The sequence below is a fragment of the Eubalaena glacialis genome, chromosome 1 (genome assembly GCF_028564815.1).
Source record: "Eubalaena glacialis isolate mEubGla1 chromosome 1, mEubGla1.1.hap2.+ XY, whole genome shotgun sequence".
In the NCBI taxonomy this organism is placed as follows: domain Eukaryota; kingdom Metazoa; phylum Chordata; class Mammalia; order Artiodactyla; family Balaenidae; genus Eubalaena; species Eubalaena glacialis.
Window position 1 is genome coordinate 142,336,734 of NC_083716.1, and position 20,164 is coordinate 142,356,897.

The window sequence follows — 20,164 nt, forward strand, 5'->3', positions numbered from 1 at the left end:
TCAGGAGGTAGATTCGACTCGCCTTTAAAGCACATGAAAAGCGGCAAAACGTTGACAATGATGCCCTTGGCCAAAAAGGGCGTATGCGTTTTTTCCTGAATATATTCAGGAAAAAACGCATACGCCCTTTTTGGCCAACCAAGCAAGCCGGAAGTGCAAATCAGCACTACAAAGAAGTCTCGCTTGCCATCGGTCAAAAGGGCCACGCTGCAAAAAGAGTAAACACCAGAAATGCAGGACAGGCCATGGAGACATGGGAGCCTCGCTAGGCTGAGGGGTGGGATGTCAATTGCCAACAGCCACTCTGGAGAAGTGTACGGTGTGTCCTGAAACATGTAATAAACACAGCTTACGGAGCATAGGGCACTTCCACTCATGGGCGTATAAATTGGGAAAACTAAAAATCAACAAGACACAGGCACCCCAAAGTTTAGGGCTGCTCTGTGTACAAGAACCTCCACTTAGCTACACCTTAAGTATCCCAGGAAAGAGAAAAATGGATAAAGAAGTTGTGGTACTTAGGCACAATGGAATATCACTCAGCCATGAAATCAATGTCATAAGGCTAGTAGCAGCATGATGAGTGGATTTAGGGACGAGGATTCTAAGTGAAATAAGTCACACAGAAAAAGACTCTTATCCTAAGATATCACTTATAGAGGGCATGTCAAAATCGCTACACTTGAACTGAATTACAAAACAGAACAGAGTCACACATTTAGAAGACACACTATGGCTGCTTAACGGGAAAGGTGAGGTGGGCTGATGCATAAAACAAGGGTTTGAAATTAGCTCACATACCGTTCCATAAGCCAAATATGTAACAGACAAGACCTCCTCCCTGCTCAGTGAACTGGACTCAACACCCCCTATTCACCGCACAAGAATATATCTGACTAACAAGAATCTTAAAACCTATGTATTGATATCTCTCTGGAGTTGAATCAAGAGGGTGTAAAGCGGCATAAACACAGCAGGGAAAAGCAGCTCAACCCCATTATCAAAATAAATTACTTAAAATGAACGCCATAAAACAAAGACAGTGAAAGAGACAGAAATTCTTACAAAATCCGTTCGGAGGCTCTGATGCAACCTGGATTGACCATATCTAGACCCACAGCTGGATGAGACATAAGGCTGGACACTCTTGGGGCTGAGAGGTTTGGTGAGGTTGGGTGAGGAAACGCAGACCCTTTAAAGTAATACCGCGGGGTACCCACCCCATGGGTCCCAAATCTCCAGGTTCAAGGGCATCTTCCTACATTGAAAACGTGCATGGGAAACCCAGAAGATGGTACAGCGTGTGATCGGGAAAGGTTTCTAAAACGCACCTCATTTCTCCTCTCCTTGTGCTCAGGTTCGCCATTCCAGCCGCTTTACTAACAATCTCCCTACTTGGAGAATCAGCACCTTGAATCTCCTGTTTGTTTCGTACAGGTTGCAATTTGTCCTGAGGATGAACGGGAAGAGGTGGAACCAAAGAGAGACTAGCTCTAGGTGTTGGGACAGGCACAGGTCACTCTATTTCCCCATCAGGAAGAAGAATGAAGCACAGGCTCTGCCTGCCCCCCGGAACCAGAATAGGGCCTGAAGCAATCCTGCGCTTTTGCGGCCAGCTCCCAAAAAAGCGAGTTGACAAATGGAGCTCAGGGCCACTGCAATTCACAAACCTGCAGAGTTATCAATGATAACTCTCGTCCACAAATATATTGAGGGAAGGCAACGAAGAGGATTTGAAAGCAAGGCAGAATTGCAGGAAACAGATTTCAGGAGGTAGATTCGACTCGCCTTTAAAGCACATGAAAAGCGGCAAAACGTTGACAATGATGCCCTTGGCCAAAAAGGGCGTATGCGTTTTTTCCTGTATATATTCAGGAAAAAACGCATACGCCCTTTTTGGCCAACCAAGCAAGCCGGAAGTGCAAATCAGCACTACAAAGAAGTCTCCCTTGCCATCGGTCAAAAGGGCCACGCTGCAAAAAGAGTAAACACCAGAAATGCAGCACAGGCCATGGAGACATGGGAGCCTTGCTAGGCTGAGGGGTGGGATGTCAATTGCCAACAGCCACTCTGGAGAAGTGTACGGTGTGTCCTGAAACATGTAATAAACACAGCTTACAGAGCATAGGGCACTTCCACTCATGGGCGTATAAATTGGGAAAACTAAAAATCAACAAGACACAGGCACCCCAAAGTTTAGGGTTGCTCTGTGTACAAGAACCTCCACTTAGGTACACCTTAAACATGCCAGGAAAGAGAAAAATGGATAAAGAAGTTGTGGTACTTAGGCACAATGGAATATCACTCAGCCATGAAATCAATGTCATAAGGCTAGTAGCAGCATGATGAGTGGATTTAGGGACGAGGATTCTAAGTGAAATAAGTCACACAGAAAAAGACTCTTATCCTAAGATATCACTTATAGAGGGCATGTCAAAAGCGCTACACTTGAACTGAATTACAAAACAGAACAGAGTCACACATTTAGAAGACACACTATGGCTGCTTAACGGGAAAGGTGAGGTGGGCTGATGCATAAAACAAGGGTTTGAAATTAGCTCACATACCGTTCCATAAGCCAAATATGTAACAGACAAGACCTCCTCCCTGCTCAGTGAACTGGACTCAACACCCCCTATTCACCGCACAAGAATATATCTGACTAGCAAGAATCTTAAAACCTATGTATTGATATCTCTCTGGAGTTGAATCAAGAGGGTGTAAAGCGGCATAAACACAGCAGGGAAAAGCAGCTCAACCCCATTATCAAAATAAATTACTTAAAATGAACGCTATGAAACAAAGACAGTGAAAGAGAGAGAAATTCTTACAAAATCCGTTCGGAGGCTCTGATGCAACCTGGATTGACCACATCTAGACCCACAGCTGGGTGAGACATAAGGCTGGACAGTCTTGGGGCTGAGAGGTTTGGTGAGATTGGGTGAGGAAACGCAGACCCTTTAAAGTAATACCGCGGGGTACCCACCCCATGGGTCCCAAATCTCCAGGTTCAAGGGCATCTTCCTACATTGAAAACGTGCATGGGAAATCCAGAAGATGGTACAGCGTGTGATCGGGAAAGGTTTCTAAAACGCACCTCATTTCTCCTCTCCTTGTGCTCGGGTTCGCCATTCCAGCCGCTTTACTAACAATCTCCCTACTTGGAGAATCAGCACCTTGAAGCTCCTGTTTGTTTCGTACAGGTTGCAATTTGTCCTGAGGATGAACGGGAAGAGGGGGAACCAACGAGAGACTAGCTCTAGGTGTTGGGACAGGCACAGGTCACTCTATTTCCCCATCAGGAAGAAGAATGAAGCACAGGCTCAGCCTGCCCCCCGGAACCAGAATAGGGCCTGAAGCAATCCTGCGCTTTTGCGGCCAGCTCCCAAAAAAGCGAGTTGACAAATGGAGCTCAGGGCCACTGCAATTCACAAACCTGCAGAGTTATCAATGATAACTCTCGTCCACAAATATATTGAGGGAAGGCAACGAACAGGATTTGAAAGCAAGGCAGAATTGCAGGAAACAGATTTCAGGAGGTAGATTCGACTCGCCTTTAAAGCACATGAAAAGCGGCAAAACGTTGACAATGATGCCCTTGGCCAAAAAGGGCGTATGCGTTTTTTCCTGTATATATTCAGGAAAAAACGCATACGCCCTTTTTGGCCAACCAAGCAAGCCGGAAGTGCAAATCAGCGCTACAAAGAAGTCTCCCTGGCCATCGGTCAAAAGGGCCACGCTGCAAAAAGAGTAAACACCAGAAATGCAGCACAGGCCATGGAGACATGGGAGCCTTGCTAGGCTGAGGGGTGGGATGTCAATTGCCAACAGCCACTCTGGAGAAGTGTACGGTGTGTCCTGAAACATGTAATAAACACAGCTTACAGAGCATAGGGCACTTCCACTCATGGGCGTATAAATTGGGAAAACTAAAAATCAACAAGACACAGGCACCCCAAAGTTTCGGGCTGCTCTGTGTACAAGAACCTCCACTTAGGTACACCTTAAACATGCCAGGAAAGAGAAAAATGGATAAAGAAGTTGTGGTACTTAGGCACAATGGAATATCACTCAGCCATGAAATCAATGTCATAAGGCTAGTAGCAGCATGATGAGTGGATTTAGGGACGAGGATTCTAAGTGAAATAAGTCACACAGAAAAAGACACTTATCCTAAGATATCACTTATAGAGGGCATGTCAAAATCGCTACACTTGAAGTGAATTACAAAACAGAACAGAGTCACATATTTAGAAGACACACTATGGCTGCTTAACGGGAAAGGTGAGGTGGGGTGATGCATAAAACAAGGGTTTGAAATTAGCTCACATACCGTTCCATAAGCCAAATATGTAACAGACAAGACCTCCTCCCTGCTCAGTGAACTGGACTCAACACCCCCTATTCACCACACAAGAATATATCTGACTAGCAAGAATCTTAGAACCTATGTATTGATATCTCTCTGGAGTTGAATCAAGAGGGTGTAAAGCGGCATAAACACAGCAGGGAAAAGCAGCTCAACCCCATTATCAAAATAAATTACTTAAAATGAACGCCATAAAACAAAGACAGTGAAAGAGAGAGAAATTCTTACAAAATCCGTTCGGAGGCTCTGATGCAACCTGGATTGACCATATCTAGACCCACAGCTGGATGAGACATAAGGGTGGACACTCTTGGGGCTGAGAGGTTTGGTGAGGTTGGGTGAGGAAACGCAGACCCTTTAAAGTAATACCGCGGGGTACCCACCCCATGGGTCCCAAATCTCCAGGTTCAAGGGCATCTTCCTACATTGAAAACGTGCATGGGAAACCCAGAAGATGGTACAGCGTGTGATCGGGATAGGTTTCTAAAACGCACCTCATTTCTCCTCTCCTTGTGCTCGGGTTCGCCATTCCAGCCGCTTTACTAACAATCTCCCTACTTGGAGAATCAGCACCTTGAAGCTCCTGTTTGTTTCGTACAGGTTGCAATTTGTCCTGAGGATGAACGGGAAGAGGGGGAACCAACGAGAGACTAGCTCTAGGTGTTGGGACAGGCACAGGTCACTCTATTTCCCCATCAGGAAGAAGAATGAAGCACAGGCTCAGCCTGCCCCCCGGAACCAGAATAGGGCCTGAAGCAATCCTGCGCTTTTGCGGCCAGCTCCCAAAAAAGCGAGTTGACAAATGGAGCTCAGGGCCACTGCAATTCACAAACCTGCAGAGTTATCAATGATAACTCTCGTCCACAAATATATTGAGGGAAGGCAACGAAGAGGATTTGAAAGCAAGGCAGAATTGCAGGAAACAGATTTCAGGAGGTAGATTCGACTCGCCTTTAAAGCACATGAAAAGCGGCAAAACGTTGACAATGATGCCCTTGGCCAAAAAGGGCGTATGCGTTTTTTCCTGAATATATTCAGGAAAACACGCATACGCCCTTTTTGGCCAACCAAGCAAGCCGGAAGTGCAAATCAGCACTACAAAGAAGTCTCGCTTTCCATCGGTCAAAAGGGCCACGCTGCAAAAAGAGTAAACACCAGAAATGCAGGACAGGCCATGGAGACATGGGAGCCTTGCTAGGCTGAGGGGTGGGATGTCAACTGCCAACAGCCACTCTGGAGAAGTGTACGGTGTGTCCTGAAACATGTAATAAACACAGCTTACAGAGCATAGGGCACTTCCACTCATGGGCGTATAAATTGGGAAAACTAAAAATCAACATGACACAGGCACCCCAAAGTTTAGGGCTGCTCTGTGTACAAGAACCTCCACTTAGCTACACCTTAAGTATCCCAGGAAAGAGAAAAATGGATAAAGAAGTTGTGGTACTTAGGCACAATGGAATATCACTCAGCCATGAAATCAATGTCATAAGGCTAGTAGCAGCATGATGAGTGGATTTAGGGACGAGGATTCTAAGTGAAATAAGTCACACAGAAAAAGACTCTTATCCTAAGATATCACTTATAGAGGGCATGTCAAAATCGCTACACTTGAACTGAATTACAAAACAGAACAGAGTCACACATTTAGAAGACACACTATGGCTGCTTAACGGGAAAGGTGAGGTGGGCTGATGCATAAAACAAGGGTTTGAAATTAGCTCACATACCGTTCCATAAGCCAAATATGTAACACACAAGACCTCCTCCCTGCTCAGTGAACTGGACTCAACACCCCCTATTCACCGCACAAGAATATATCTGACTAACAAGAATCTTAAAACCTATGTATTGATATCTCTCTGGAGTTGAATCAAGAGGGTGTAAAGCGGCATAAACACAGCAGGGAAAAGCAGCTCAACCCCATTATCAAAATAAATTACTTAAAATGAACGCCATAAAACAAAGACAGTGAAAGAGAGAGAAATTCTTACAAAATCCGTTCGGAGGCTCTGATGCAACCTGGATTGACCATATCTAGACCCACAGCTGGATGAGACATAAGGCTGGACACTCTTGGGGCTGAGAGGTTTGCTGAGGTTGGGTGAGGAAACGCAGACCCTTTAAAGTAATACCGCGGGGTACCCACCCCATGGGTCCCAAATCTCCAGGTTCAAGGGCATGTTCCTACATTGAAAACGTGCATGGGAAACCCAGAAGATGGTACAGCGTGTGATCGGGAAAGGTTTCTAAAACGCACCTCATTTCTCCTCTCCTTGTGCTCAGGTTCGCCATTCCAGCCGCTTTACTAACAATCTCCCTACTTGGAGAATCAGCACCTTGAATCTCCTCTTTGTTTCGTACAGGTTGCAATTTGTCCTGAGGATGAACGGGAAGAGGTGGAACCAAAGAGAGACTAGCTCTAGGTGTTGGGACAGGCACAGGTCACTCTATTTCCCCATCAGGAAGAAGAATGAAGCACAGGCTCAGCCTGCCCCCCGGAACCAGAAGAGGGCCTGAAGCAATCCTGCGCTTTTGCGGCCAGCTCCCAAAAAAGCGAGTTGAGAAATGGAGCTCAGGGCCACTGCAATTCACAAACCTGCAGAGTTATCAATGATAACTCTCGTCCACAAATATATTGAGGGAAGGCAACGAAGAGGATTTGAAAGCAAGGCAGAATTGCAGGAAACAGATTTCAGGAGGTAGATTCGACTCGCCTTTAAAGCACATGAAAAGCGGCAAAACGTTGACAATGATGCCCTTGGCCAAAAAGGGCGTATGCGTTTTTTCCTGAATATATTCAGGAAAAAACGCATACGCCCTTTTTGGCCAACCAAGCAAGCCGGAAGTGCAAATCAGCACTACAAAGAAGTCTCGCTTGCCATCGGTCAAAAGGGCCACGCTGCAAAAAGAGTAAACACCAGAAATGCAGGACAGGCCATGGAGACATGGGAGCCTCGCTAGGCTGAGGGGTGGGATGTCAATTGCCAACAGCCACTCTGGAGAAGTGTACGGTGTGTCCTGAAACATGTAATAAACACAGCTTACAGAGCATAGGGCACTTCCACTCATGGGCGTATAAATTGGGAAAACTAAAAATCAACAAGACACAGGCACCCCAAAGTTTCGGGCTGCTCTGTGTACAAGAACCTCCACTTAGCTACACCTTAAGTATCCCAGGAAAGAGAAAAATGGATAAAGAAGTTGTGGTACTTAGGCACAATGGAATATCACTCAGCCATGAAATCAATGTCATAAGGCTAGTAGCAGCATGATGAGTGGATTTAGGGACGAGGATTCTAAGTGAAATAAGTCACACAGAAAAAGACTCTTATCCTAAGATATCACTTATAGAGGGCATGTCAAAATCGCTACACTTGAACTGAATTACAAAACAGAACAGAGTCACACATTTAGAAGACACACTATGGCTGCTTAACGGGAAAGGTGAGGTGGGCTGATGCATAAAACAAGGGTTTGAAATTAGCTCACATACCGTTCCATAAGCCAAATATGTAACAGACAAGACCTCCTCCCTGCTCAGTGAACTGGACTCAACACCCCCTATTCACCGCACAAGAATATATCTGACTAACAAGAATCTTAAAACCTATGTATTGATATCTCTCTGGAGTTGAATCAAGAGGGTGTAAAGCGGCATAAACACAGCAGGGAAAAGCAGCTCAACCCCATTATCAAAATAAATTACTTAAAATGAACGCCATAAAACAAAGACAGTGAAAGAGACAGAAATTCTTACAAAATCCGTTCGGAGGCTCTGATGCAACCTGGATTGACCATATCTAGACCCACAGCTGGATGAGACATAAGGCTGGACACTCTTGGGGCTGAGAGGTTTGGTGAGGTTGGGTGAGGAAACGCAGACCCTTTAAAGTAATACCGCGGGGTACCCACCCCATGGGTCCCAAATCTCCAGGTTCAAGGGCATCTTCCTACATTGAAAACGTGCATGGGAAACCCAGAAGATGGTACAGCGTGTGATCGGGAAAGGTTTCTAAAACGCACCTCATTTCTCCTCTCCTTGTGCTCAGGTTCGCCATTCCAGCCGCTTTACTAACAATCTCCCTACTTGGAGAATCAGCACCTTGAAGCTCCTGTTTGTTTCGTACAGGTTGCAATTTGTCCTGAGGATGAACGGGAAGAGGTGGAACCAAAGAGAGACTAGCTCTAGGTGTTGGGACAGGCACAGGTCACTCTATTTCCCCATCAGGAAGAAGAATGAAGCACAGGCTCTGCCTGCCCCCCGGAACCAGAATAGGGCCTGAAGCAATCCTGCGCTTTTGCGGCCAGCTCCCAAAAAAGCGAGTTGACAAATGGAGCTCAGGGCCACTGCAATTCACAAACCTGCAGAGTTATCAATGATAACTCTCGTCCACAAATATATTGAGGGAAGGCAACGAAGAGGATTTGAAAGCAAGGCAGAATTGCAGGAAACAGATTTCAGGAGGTAGATTCGACTCGCCTTTAAAGCACATGAAAAGCGGCAAAACGTTGACAATGATGCCCTTGGCCAAAAAGGGCGTATGCGTTTTTTCCTGTATATATTCAGGAAAAAACGCATACGCCCTTTTTGGCCAACCAAGCAAGCCGGAAGTGCAAATCAGCACTACAAAGAAGTCTCCCTTGCCATCGGTCAAAAGGGCCACGCTGCAAAAAGAGTAAACACCAGAAATGCAGCACAGGCCATGGAGACATGGGAGCCTTGCTAGGCTGAGGGGTGGGATGTCAATTGCCAACAGCCACTCTGGAGAAGTGTACGGTGTGTCCTGAAACATGTAATAAACACAGCTTACAGAGCATAGGGCACTTCCACTCATGGGCGTATAAATTGGGAAAACTAAAAATCAACAAGACACAGGCACCCCAAAGTTTAGGGTTGCTCTGTGTACAAGAACCTCCACTTAGGTACACCTTAAACATGCCAGGAAAGAGAAAAATGGATAAAGAAGTTGTGGTACTTAGGCACAATGGAATATCACTCAGCCATGAAATCAATGTCATAAGGCTAGTAGCAGCATGATGAGTGGATTTAGGGACGAGGATTCTAAGTGAAATAAGTCACACAGAAAAAGACTCTTATCCTAAGATATCACTTATAGAGGGCATGTCAAAAGCGCTACACTTGAACTGAATTACAAAACAGAACAGAGTCACACATTTAGAAGACACACTATGGCTGCTTAACGGGAAAGGTGAGGTGGGCTGATGCATAAAACAAGGGTTTGAAATTAGCTCACATACCGTTCCATAAGCCAAATATGTAACAGACAAGACCTCCTCCCTGCTCAGTGAACTGGACTCAACACCCCCTATTCACCGCACAAGAATATATCTGACTAGCAAGAATCTTAAAACCTATGTATTGATATCTCTCTGGAGTTGAATCAAGAGGGTGTAAAGCGGCATAAACACAGCAGGGAAAAGCAGCTCAACCCCATTATCAAAATAAATTACTTAAAATGAACGCTATGAAACAAAGACAGTGAAAGAGAGAGAAATTCTTACAAAATCCGTTCGGAGGCTCTGATGCAACCTGGATTGACCACATCTAGACCCACAGCTGGGTGAGACATAAGGCTGGACAGTCTTGGGGCTGAGAGGTTTGGTGAGATTGGGTGAGGAAACGCAGACCCTTTAAAGTAATACCGCGGGGTACCCACCCCATGGGTTCCAAATCTCCAGGTTCAAGGGCATCTTCCTACATTGAAAACGTGCATGGGAAATCCAGAAGATGGTACAGCGTGTGATCGGGAAAGGTTTCTAAAACGCACCTCATTTCTCCTCTCCTTGTGCTCGGGTTCGCCATTCCAGCCGCTTTACTAACAATCTCCCTACTTGGAGAATCAGCACCTTGAAGCTCCTGTTTGTTTCGTACAGGTTGCAATTTGTCCTGAGGATGAACGGGAAGAGGGGGAACCAACGAGAGACTAGCTCTAGGTGTTGGGACAGGCACAGGTCACTCTATTTCCCCATCAGGAAGAAGAATGAAGCACAGGCTCAGCCTGCCCCCCGGAACCAGAATAGGGCCTGAAGCAATCCTGCGCTTTTGCGGCCAGCTCCCAAAAAAGCGAGTTGACAAATGGAGCTCAGGGCCACTGCAATTCACAAACCTGCAGAGTTATCAATGATAACTCTCGTCCACAAATATATTGAGGGAAGGCAACGAAGAGGATTTGAAAGCAAGGCAGAATTGCAGGAAACAGATTTCAGGAGGTAGATTCGACTCGCCTTTAAAGCACATGAAAAGCGGCAAAACGTTGACAATGATGCCCTTGGCCAAAAAGGGCGTATGCGTTTTTTCCTGTATATATTCAGGAAAAAACGCATACGCCCTTTTTGGCCAACCAAGCAAGCCGGAAGTGCAAATCAGCGCTACAAAGAAGTCTCCCTGGCCATCGGTCAAAAGGGCCACGCTGCAAAAAGAGTAAACACCAGAAATGCAGCACAGGCCATGGAGACATGGGAGCCTTGCTAGGCTGAGGGGTGGGATGTCAATTGCCAACAGCCACTCTGGAGAAGTGTACGGTGTGTCCTGAAACATGTAATAAACACAGCTTACAGAGCATAGGGCACTTCCACTCATGGGCGTATAAATTGGGAAAACTAAAAAGCAACAAGACACAGGCACCCCAAAGTTTAGGGCTGCTCTGTGTACAAGAACCTCCACTTAGCTACACCTTAAGTATCCCAGGAAAGAGAAAAATGGATAAAGAAGTTGTGGTACTTAGGCACAATGGAATATCACTCAGCCATGAAATCAATGTCATAAGGCTAGTAGCAGCATGATGAGTGGATTTAGGGACGAGGATTCTAAGTGAAATAAGTCACACAGAAAAAGACTCTTATCCTAAGATATCACTTATAGAGGGCATGTCAAAATCGCTACACTTGAACTGAATTACAAAACAGAACAGAGTCACACATTTAGAAGACACACTATGGCTGCTTAACGGGAAAGGTGAGGTGGGCTGATGCATAAAACAAGGGTTTGAAATTAGCTCACATACCGTTCCATAAGCCAAATATGTAACAGACAAGACCTCCTCCCTGCTCAGTGAACTGGACTCAACACCCCCTATTCACCGCACAAGAATATATCTGACTAACAAGAATCTTAAAACCTATGTATTGATATCTCTCTGGAGTTGAATCAAGAGGGTGTAAAGCGGCATAAACACAGCAGGGAAAAGCAGCTCAACCCCATTATCAAAATAAATTACTTAAAATGAACGCCATAAAACAAAGACAGTGAAAGAGACAGAAATTCTTACAAAATCCGTTCGGAGGCTCTGATGCAACCTGGATTGACCATATCTAGACCCACAGCTGGATGAGACATAAGGCTGGACACTCTTGGGGCTGAGAGGTTTGCTGAGGTTGGGTGAGGAAACGCAGACCCTTTAAAGTAATACCACGGGGTACCCACCCCATGGGTCCCAAATCTCCAGGTTCAAGGGCATCTTCCTACATTGAAAACGTGCATGGGAAACCCAGAAGATGGTACAGCGTGTGATCGGGAAAGGTTTCTAAAACGCACCTCATTTCTCCTCTCCTTGTGCTCAGGTTCGCCATTCCAGCCGCTTTACTAACAATCTCCCTACTTGGAGAATCAGCACCTTGAATCTCCTGTTTGTTTCGTACAGGTTGCAATTTGTCCTGAGGATGAACGGGAAGAGGTGGAACCAAAGAGAGACTAGCTCTAGGTGTTGGGACAGGCACAGGTCACTCTATTTCCCCATCAGGAAGAAGAATGAAGCACAGGCTCAGCCTGCCCCCCGGAACCAGAAGAGGGCCTGAAGCAATCCTGCGCTTTTGCGGCCAGCTCCCAAAAAAGCGAGTTGAGAAATGGAGCTCAGGGCCACTGCAATTCACAAACCTGCAGAGTTATCAATGATAACTCTCGTCCACAAATATATTGAGGGAAGGCAACGAAGAGGATTTGAAAGCAAGGCAGAATTGCAGGAAACAGATTTCAGGAGGTAGATTCGACTCGCCTTTAAAGCACATGAAAAGCGGCAAAACGTTGACAATGATGCCCTTGGCCAAAAAGGGCGTATGCGTTTTTTCCTGAATATATTCAGGAAAAAACGCATACGCCCTTTTTGGCCAACCAAGCAAGCCGGAAGTGCAAATCAGCACTACAAAGAAGTCTCACTTGCCATCGGTCAAAAGGGCCACGCTGCAAAAAGAGTAAACACCAGAAATGCAGGACAGGCCATGGAGACATGGGAGCCTCGCTAGGCTGAGGGGTGGGATGTCAATTGCCAACAGCCACTCTGGAGAAGTGTACGGTGTGTCCTGAAACATGTAATAAACACAGCTTACAGAGCATAGGGCACTTCCACTCATGGGCGTATAAATTGGGAAAACTAAAAATCAACAAGACACAGGCACCCCAAAGTTTCGGGCTGCTCTGTGTACAAGAACCTCCACTTAGCTACACCTTAAGTATCCCAGGAAAGAGAAAAATGGATAAAGAAGTTGTGGTACTTAGGCACAATGGAATATCACTCAGCCATGAAATCAATGTCATAAGGCTAGTAGCAGCATGATGAGTGGATTTAGGGACGAGGATTCTAAGTGAAATAAGTCACACAGAAAAAGACTCTTATCCTAAGATATCACTTATAGAGGGCATGTCAAAATCGCTACACTTGAACTGAATTACAAAACAGAACAGAGTCACACATTTAGAAGACACACTATGGCTGCTTAACGGGAAAGGTGAGGTGGGCTGATGCATAAAACAAGGGTTTGAAATTAGCTCACATACCGTTCCATAAGCCAAATATGTAACAGACAAGACCTCCTCCCTGCTCAGTGAACTGGACTCAACACCCCCTATTCACCGCACAAGAATATATCTGACTAACAAGAATCTTAAAACCTATGTATTGATATCTCTCTGGAGTTGAATCAAGAGGGTGTAAAGCGGCATAAACACAGCAGGGAAAAGCAGCTCAACCCCATTATCAAAATAAATTACTTAAAATGAACGCCATAAAACAAAGACAGTGAAAGAGACAGAAATTCTTACAAAATCCGTTCGGAGGCTCTGATGCAACCTGGATTGACCATATCTAGACCCACAGCTGGATGAGACATAAGGCTGGACACTCTTGGGGCTGAGAGGTTTGGTGAGGTTGGGTGAGGAAACGCAGACCCTTTAAAGTAATACCGCGGGGTACCCACCCCATGGGTCCCAAATCTCCAGGTTCAAGGGCATCTTCCTACATTGAAAACGTGCATGGGAAACCCAGAAGATGGTACAGCGTGTGATCGGGAAAGGTTTCTAAAACGCACCTCATTTCTCCTCTCCTTGTGCTCAGGTTCGCCATTCCAGCCGCTTTACTAACAATCTCCCTACTTGGAGAATCAGCACCTTGAATCTCCTGTTTGTTTCGTACAGGTTGCAATTTGTCCTGAGGATGAACGGGAAGAGGTGGAACCAAAGAGAGACTAGCTCTAGGTGTTGGGACAGGCACAGGTCACTCTATTTCCCCATCAGGAAGAAGAATGAAGCACAGGCTCTGCCTGCCCCCCGGAACCAGAATAGGGCCTGAAGCAATCCTGCGCTTTTGCGGCCAGCTCCCAAAAAAGCGAGTTGACAAATGGAGCTCAGGGCCACTGCAATTCACAAACCTGCAGAGTTATCAATGATAACTCTCGTCCACAAATATATTGAGGGAAGGCAACGAAGAGGATTTGAAAGCAAGGCAGAATTGCAGGAAACAGATTTCAGGAGGTAGATTCGACTCGCCTTTAAAGCACATGAAAAGCGGCAAAACGTTGACAATGATGCCCTTGGCCAAAAAGGGCGTATGCGTTTTTTCCTGTATATATTCAGGAAAAAACGCATACGCCCTTTTTGGCCAACCAAGCAAGCCGGAAGTGCAAATCAGCACTACAAAGAAGTCTCCCTTGCCATCGGTCAAAAGGGCCACGCTGCAAAAAGAGTAAACACCAGAAATGCAGCACAGGCCATGGAGACATGGGAGCCTTGCTAGGCTGAGGGGTGGGATGTCAATTGCCAACAGCCACTCTGGAGAAGTGTACGGTGTGTCCTGAAACATGTAATAAACACAGCTTACAGAGCATAGGGCACTTCCACTCATGGGCGTATAAATTGGGAAAACTAAAAATCAACAAGACACAGGCACCCCAAAGTTTAGGGTTGCTCTGTGTACAAGAACCTCCACTTAGGTACACCTTAAACATGCCAGGAAAGAGAAAAATGGATAAAGAAGTTGTGGTACTTAGGCACAATGGAATATCACTCAGCCATGAAATCAATGTCATAAGGCTAGTAGCAGCATGATGAGTGGATTTAGGGACGAGGATTCTAAGTGAAATAAGTCACACAGAAAAAGACTCTTATCCTAAGATATCACTTATAGAGGGCATGTCAAAAGCGCTACACTTGAACTGAATTACAAAACAGAACAGAGTCACACATTTAGAAGACACACTATGGCTGCTTAACGGGAAAGGTGAGGTGGGCTGATGCATAAAACAAGGGTTTGAAATTAGCTCACATACCGTTCCATAAGCCAAATATGTAACAGACAAGACCTCCTCCCTGCTCAGTGAACTGGACTCAACACCCCCTATTCACCGCACAAGAATATATCTGACTAGCAAGAATCTTAAAACCTATGTATTGATATCTCTCTGGAGTTGAATCAAGAGGGTGTAAAGCGGCATAAACACAGCAGGGAAAAGCAGCTCAACCCCATTATCAAAATAAATTACTTAAAATGAACGCTATGAAACAAAGACAGTGAAAGAGAGAGAAATTCTTACAAAATCCGTTCGGAGGCTCTGATGCAACCTGGATTGACCACATCTAGACCCACAGCTGGGTGAGACATAAGGCTGGACAGTCTTGGGGCTGAGAGGTTTGGTGAGATTGGGTGAGGAAACGCAGACCCTTTAAAGTAATACCGCGGGGTACCCACCCCATGGGTCCCAAATCTCCAGGTTCAAGGGCATCTTCCTACATTGAAAACGTGCATGGGAAATCCAGAAGATGGTACAGCGTGTGATCGGGAAAGGTTTCTAAAACGCACCTCATTTCTCCTCTCCTTGTGCTCGGGTTCGCCATTCCAGCCGCTTTACTAACAATCTCCCTACTTGGAGAATCAGCACCTTGAAGCTCCTGTTTGTTTCGTACAGGTTGCAATTTGTCCTGAGGATGAACGGGAAGAGGGGGAACCAACGAGAGACTAGCTCTAGGTGTTGGGACAGGCACAGGTCACTCTATTTCCCCATCAGGAAGAAGAATGAAGCACAGGCTCAGCCTGCCCCCCGGAACCAGAATAGGGCCTGAAGCAATCCTGCGCTTTTGCGGCCAGCTCCCAAAAAAGCGAGTTGAGAAATGGAGCTCAGGGCCACTGCAATTCACAAACCTGCAGAGTTATCAATGATAACTCTCGTCCACAAATATATTGAGGGAAGGCAACGAAGAGGATTTGAAAGCAAGGCAGAATTGCAGGAAACAGATTTCAGGAGGTAGATTCGACTCGCCTTTAAAGCACATGAAAAGCGGCAAAACGTTGACAATGATGCCCTTGGCCAAAAAGGGCGTATGCGTTTTTTCCTGTATATATTCAGGAAAAAACGCATACGCCCTTTTTGGCCAACCAAGCAAGCCGGAAGTGCAAATCAGCGCTACAAAGAAGTCTCCCTGGCCATCGGTCAAAAGGGCCACGCTGCAAAAAGAGTAAACACCAGAAATGCAGCACAGGCCATGGAGACATGGGAGCCTTGCTAGGCTGAGGGGTGGGATGTCAATTGCCAACAGCCACTCTGGAGAAGTGTACGGTGTGTCCTGAAACATGTAATAAACACAGCTTACAGAGCATAGGGCACTTCCACTCATGGGCGTATAAATTGGGAAAACTAAAAATCAACAAGACACAGGCACCCCAAAGTTTAGGGCTGCTCTGTGTACAAGAACCTCCACTTAGCTACACCTTAAGTATCCCAGGAAAGAGAAAAATGGATAAAGAAGTTGTGGTACTTAGGCACAATGGAATATCACTCAGCCATGAAATCAATGTCATAAGGCTAGTAGCAGCATGATGAGTGGATTTAGGGACGAGGATTCTAAGTGAAATAAGTCACACAGAAAAAGACTCTTATCCTAAGATATCACTTATAGAGGGCATGTCAAAATCGCTACACTTGAACTGAATTACAAAACAGAACAGGGTCACACATTTAGAAGACACACTATGGCTGCTTAACGGGAAAGGTGAGGTGGGCTGATGCATAAAACAAGGGTTTGAAATTAGCTCACATACCGTTCCATAAGCCAAATATGTAACAGACAAGACCTCCTCCCTGCTCAGTGAACTGGACTCAACACCCCCTATTCACCGCACAAGAATATATCTGACTAGCAAGAATCTTAAAACCTATGTATTGATATCTCTCTGGAGTTGAATCAAGAGGGTGTAAAGCGGCATAAACACAGCAGGGAAAAGCAGCTCAACCCCATTATCAAAATAAATTACTTAAAATGAACGCTATGAAACAAAGACAGTGAAAGAGAGAGAAATTCTTACAAAATCCGTTCGGAGGCTCTGATGCAACCTGGATTGACCACATCTAGACCCACAGCTGGGTGAGACATAAGGCTGGACAGTCTTGGGGCTGAGAGGTTTGGTGAGGTTGGGTGAGGAAACGCAGACCCTTTAAAGTAATACCGCGGGGTACCCACCCCATGGGTCCCAAATCTCCAGGTTCAAGGGCATCTTCCTACATTGAAAACGTGCATGGGAAATCCAGAAGATGGTACAGCGTGTGATCGGGAAAGGTTTCTAAAACGCACCTCATTTCTCCTCTCCTTGTGCTTGGGTTCGCCATTCCAGCCGCTTTACTAACAATCTCCCTACTTGGAGAATCAGCACCTTGAAGCTCCTGTTTGTTTCGTACAGGTTGCAATTTGTCCTGAGGATGAACGGGAAGAGGGGGAACCAACGAGAGACTAGCTCTAGGTGTTGGGACAGGCACAGGTCACTCTATTTCCCCATCAGGAAGAAGAATGAAGCACAGGCTCAGCCTGCCCCCCGGAACCAGAATAGGGCCTGAAGCAATCCTGCGCTTTTGCGGCCAGCTCCCAAAAAAGCGAGTTGACAAATGGAGCTCAGGGCCACTGCAATTCACAAACCTGCAGAGTTATCAATGATAACTCTCGTCCACAAATATATTGAGGGAAGGCAACGAAGAGGATTTGAAAGCAAGGCAGAATTGCAGGAAACAGATTTCAGGAGGTAGATTCGACTCGCCTTTAAAGCACATGAAAAGCGGCAAAACGTTGACAATGATGCCCTTGGCCAAAAAGGGCGTATGCGTTTTTTCCTGTATATATTCAGGAAAAAACGCATACGCCCTTTTTGGCCAACCAAGCAAGCCGGAAGTGCAAATCAGCACTACAAAGAAGTCTCCCTTGCCATCGGTCAAAAGGGCCACGCTGCAAAAAGAGTAAACACCAGAAATGCAGCACAGGCCATGGAGACATGGGAGCCTTGCTAGGCTGAGGGGTGGGATGTCAATTGCCAACAGCCACTCTGGAGAAGTGTACGGTGTGTCCTGAAACATGTAATAAACACAGCTTACAGAGCATAGGGCACTTCCACTCATGGGCGTATAAATTGGGAAAACTAAAAATCAACAAGACACAGGCACCCCAAAGTTTAGGGCTGCTCTGTGTACAAGAACCTCCACTTGGCTACACCTTAAGTATCCCAGGAAAGAGAAAAATGGATAAAGAAGTTGTGGTACTTAGGCACAATGGAATATCACTCAGCCATGAAATCAATGTCATAAGGCTAGTAGCAGCATGATGAGTGGATTTAGGGACGAGGATTCTAAGTGAAATAAGTCACACAGAAAAAGACTCTTATCCTAAGATATCACTTATAGAGGGCATGTCAAAATCGCTACACTTGAACTGAATTACAAAACAGAACAGAGTCACACATTTAGAAGACACACTATGGCTGCTTAACGGGAAAGGTGAGGTGGGCTGATGCATAAAACAAGGGTTTGAAATTAGCTCACATACCGTTCCATAAGCCAAATATGTAACAGACAAGACCTCCTCCCTGCTCAGTGAACTGGACTCAACACCCCCTATTCACCGCACAAGAATATATCTGACTAACAAGAATCTTAAAACCTATGTATTGATATCTCTCTGGAGTTGAATCAAGAGGGTGTAAAGCGGCATAAACACAGCAGGGAAAAGCAGCTCAACCCCATTATCAAAATAAATTACTTAAAATGAACGCCATAAAACAAAGACAGTGAAAGAGAGAGAAATTCTTACAAAATCCGTTCGGAGGCTCTGATGCAACCTGGATTGACCATATCTAGACCCACAGCTGGATGAGACATAAGGGTGGACACTCTTGGGGCTGAGAGGTTTGGTGAGGTTGGGTGAGGAAACGCAGACCCTTTAAAGTAATACCGCGGGGTACCCACCCCATGGGTCCCAAATCTCCAGGTTCAAGGGCATCTTCCTACATTGAAAACGTGCATGGGAAACCCAGAAGATGGTACAGCGTGTGATCGGGATAGGTTTCTAAAACGCACCTCATTTCTCCTCTCCTTGTGCTCGGGTTCGCCATTCCAGCCGCTTTACTAACAATCTCCCTACTTGGAGAATCAGCACCTGGAACCTCCTGTTTGTTTCGTACAGGTTGCAATTTGTCCTGAGGATGAACGGGAAGAGGGGGAACCAACGAGAGACTAGCTCTAGGTGTTGGGACAGGCACAGGTCACTCTATTTCCCCATCAGGAAGAAGAATGAAGCACAGGCTCAGCCTGCCCCCCGGAACCAGAATAGGGCCTGAAGCAATCCTGCGCTTTTGCGGCCAGCTCCCAAAAAAGCGAGTTGACAAATGGAGCTCAGGGCCACTGCAATTCACAAACCTGCAGAGTTATCAATGATAACTCTCGTCCACAAATATATTGAGGGAAGGCAACGAAGAGGATTTGAAAGCAAGGCAGAATTGCAGGAAACAGATTTCAGGAGGTAGATTCGACTCGCCTTTAAAGCACATGAAAAGCGGCAAAACGTTGACAATGATGCCCTTGGCCAAAAAGGGCGTATGCGTTTTTTCCTGTATATATTCAGGAAAAAACGCATACGCCCTTTTTGGCCAACCAAGCAAGCCGGAAGTGCAAATCAGCGCTACAAAGAAGTCTCCCTGGCCATCGGTCAAAAGGGCCACGCTGCAAAAAGAGTAAACACCAGAAATGCAGCACAGGCCATGGAGACATGGGAGCCTTGCTAGGCTGAGGGGTGGGATGTCAATTGCCAACAGCCACTCTGGAGAAGTGTACGGTGTGTCCTGAAACATGTAATAAACACAGCTTACAGAGCATAGGGCACTTCCACTCATGGGCGTATAAATTGGGAAAACTAAAAATCAACAAGACACAGGCACCCCAAAGTTTAGGGCTGCTCTGTGTACAAGAACCTCCACTTAGCTACACCTTAAGTATCCCAGGAAAGAGAAAAATGGATAAAGAAGTTGTGGTACTTAGGCACAATGGAATATCACTCAGCCATGAAATCAATGTCATAAGGCTAGTAGCAGCATGATGAGTGGATTTAGGGACGAGGATTCTAAGTGAAATAAGTCACACAGAAAAAGACTCTTATCCTAAGATATCACTTATAGAGGGCATGTCAAAATCGCTACACTTGAACTGAATTACAAAACAGAACAGGGTCACACATTTAGAAGACACACTATGGCT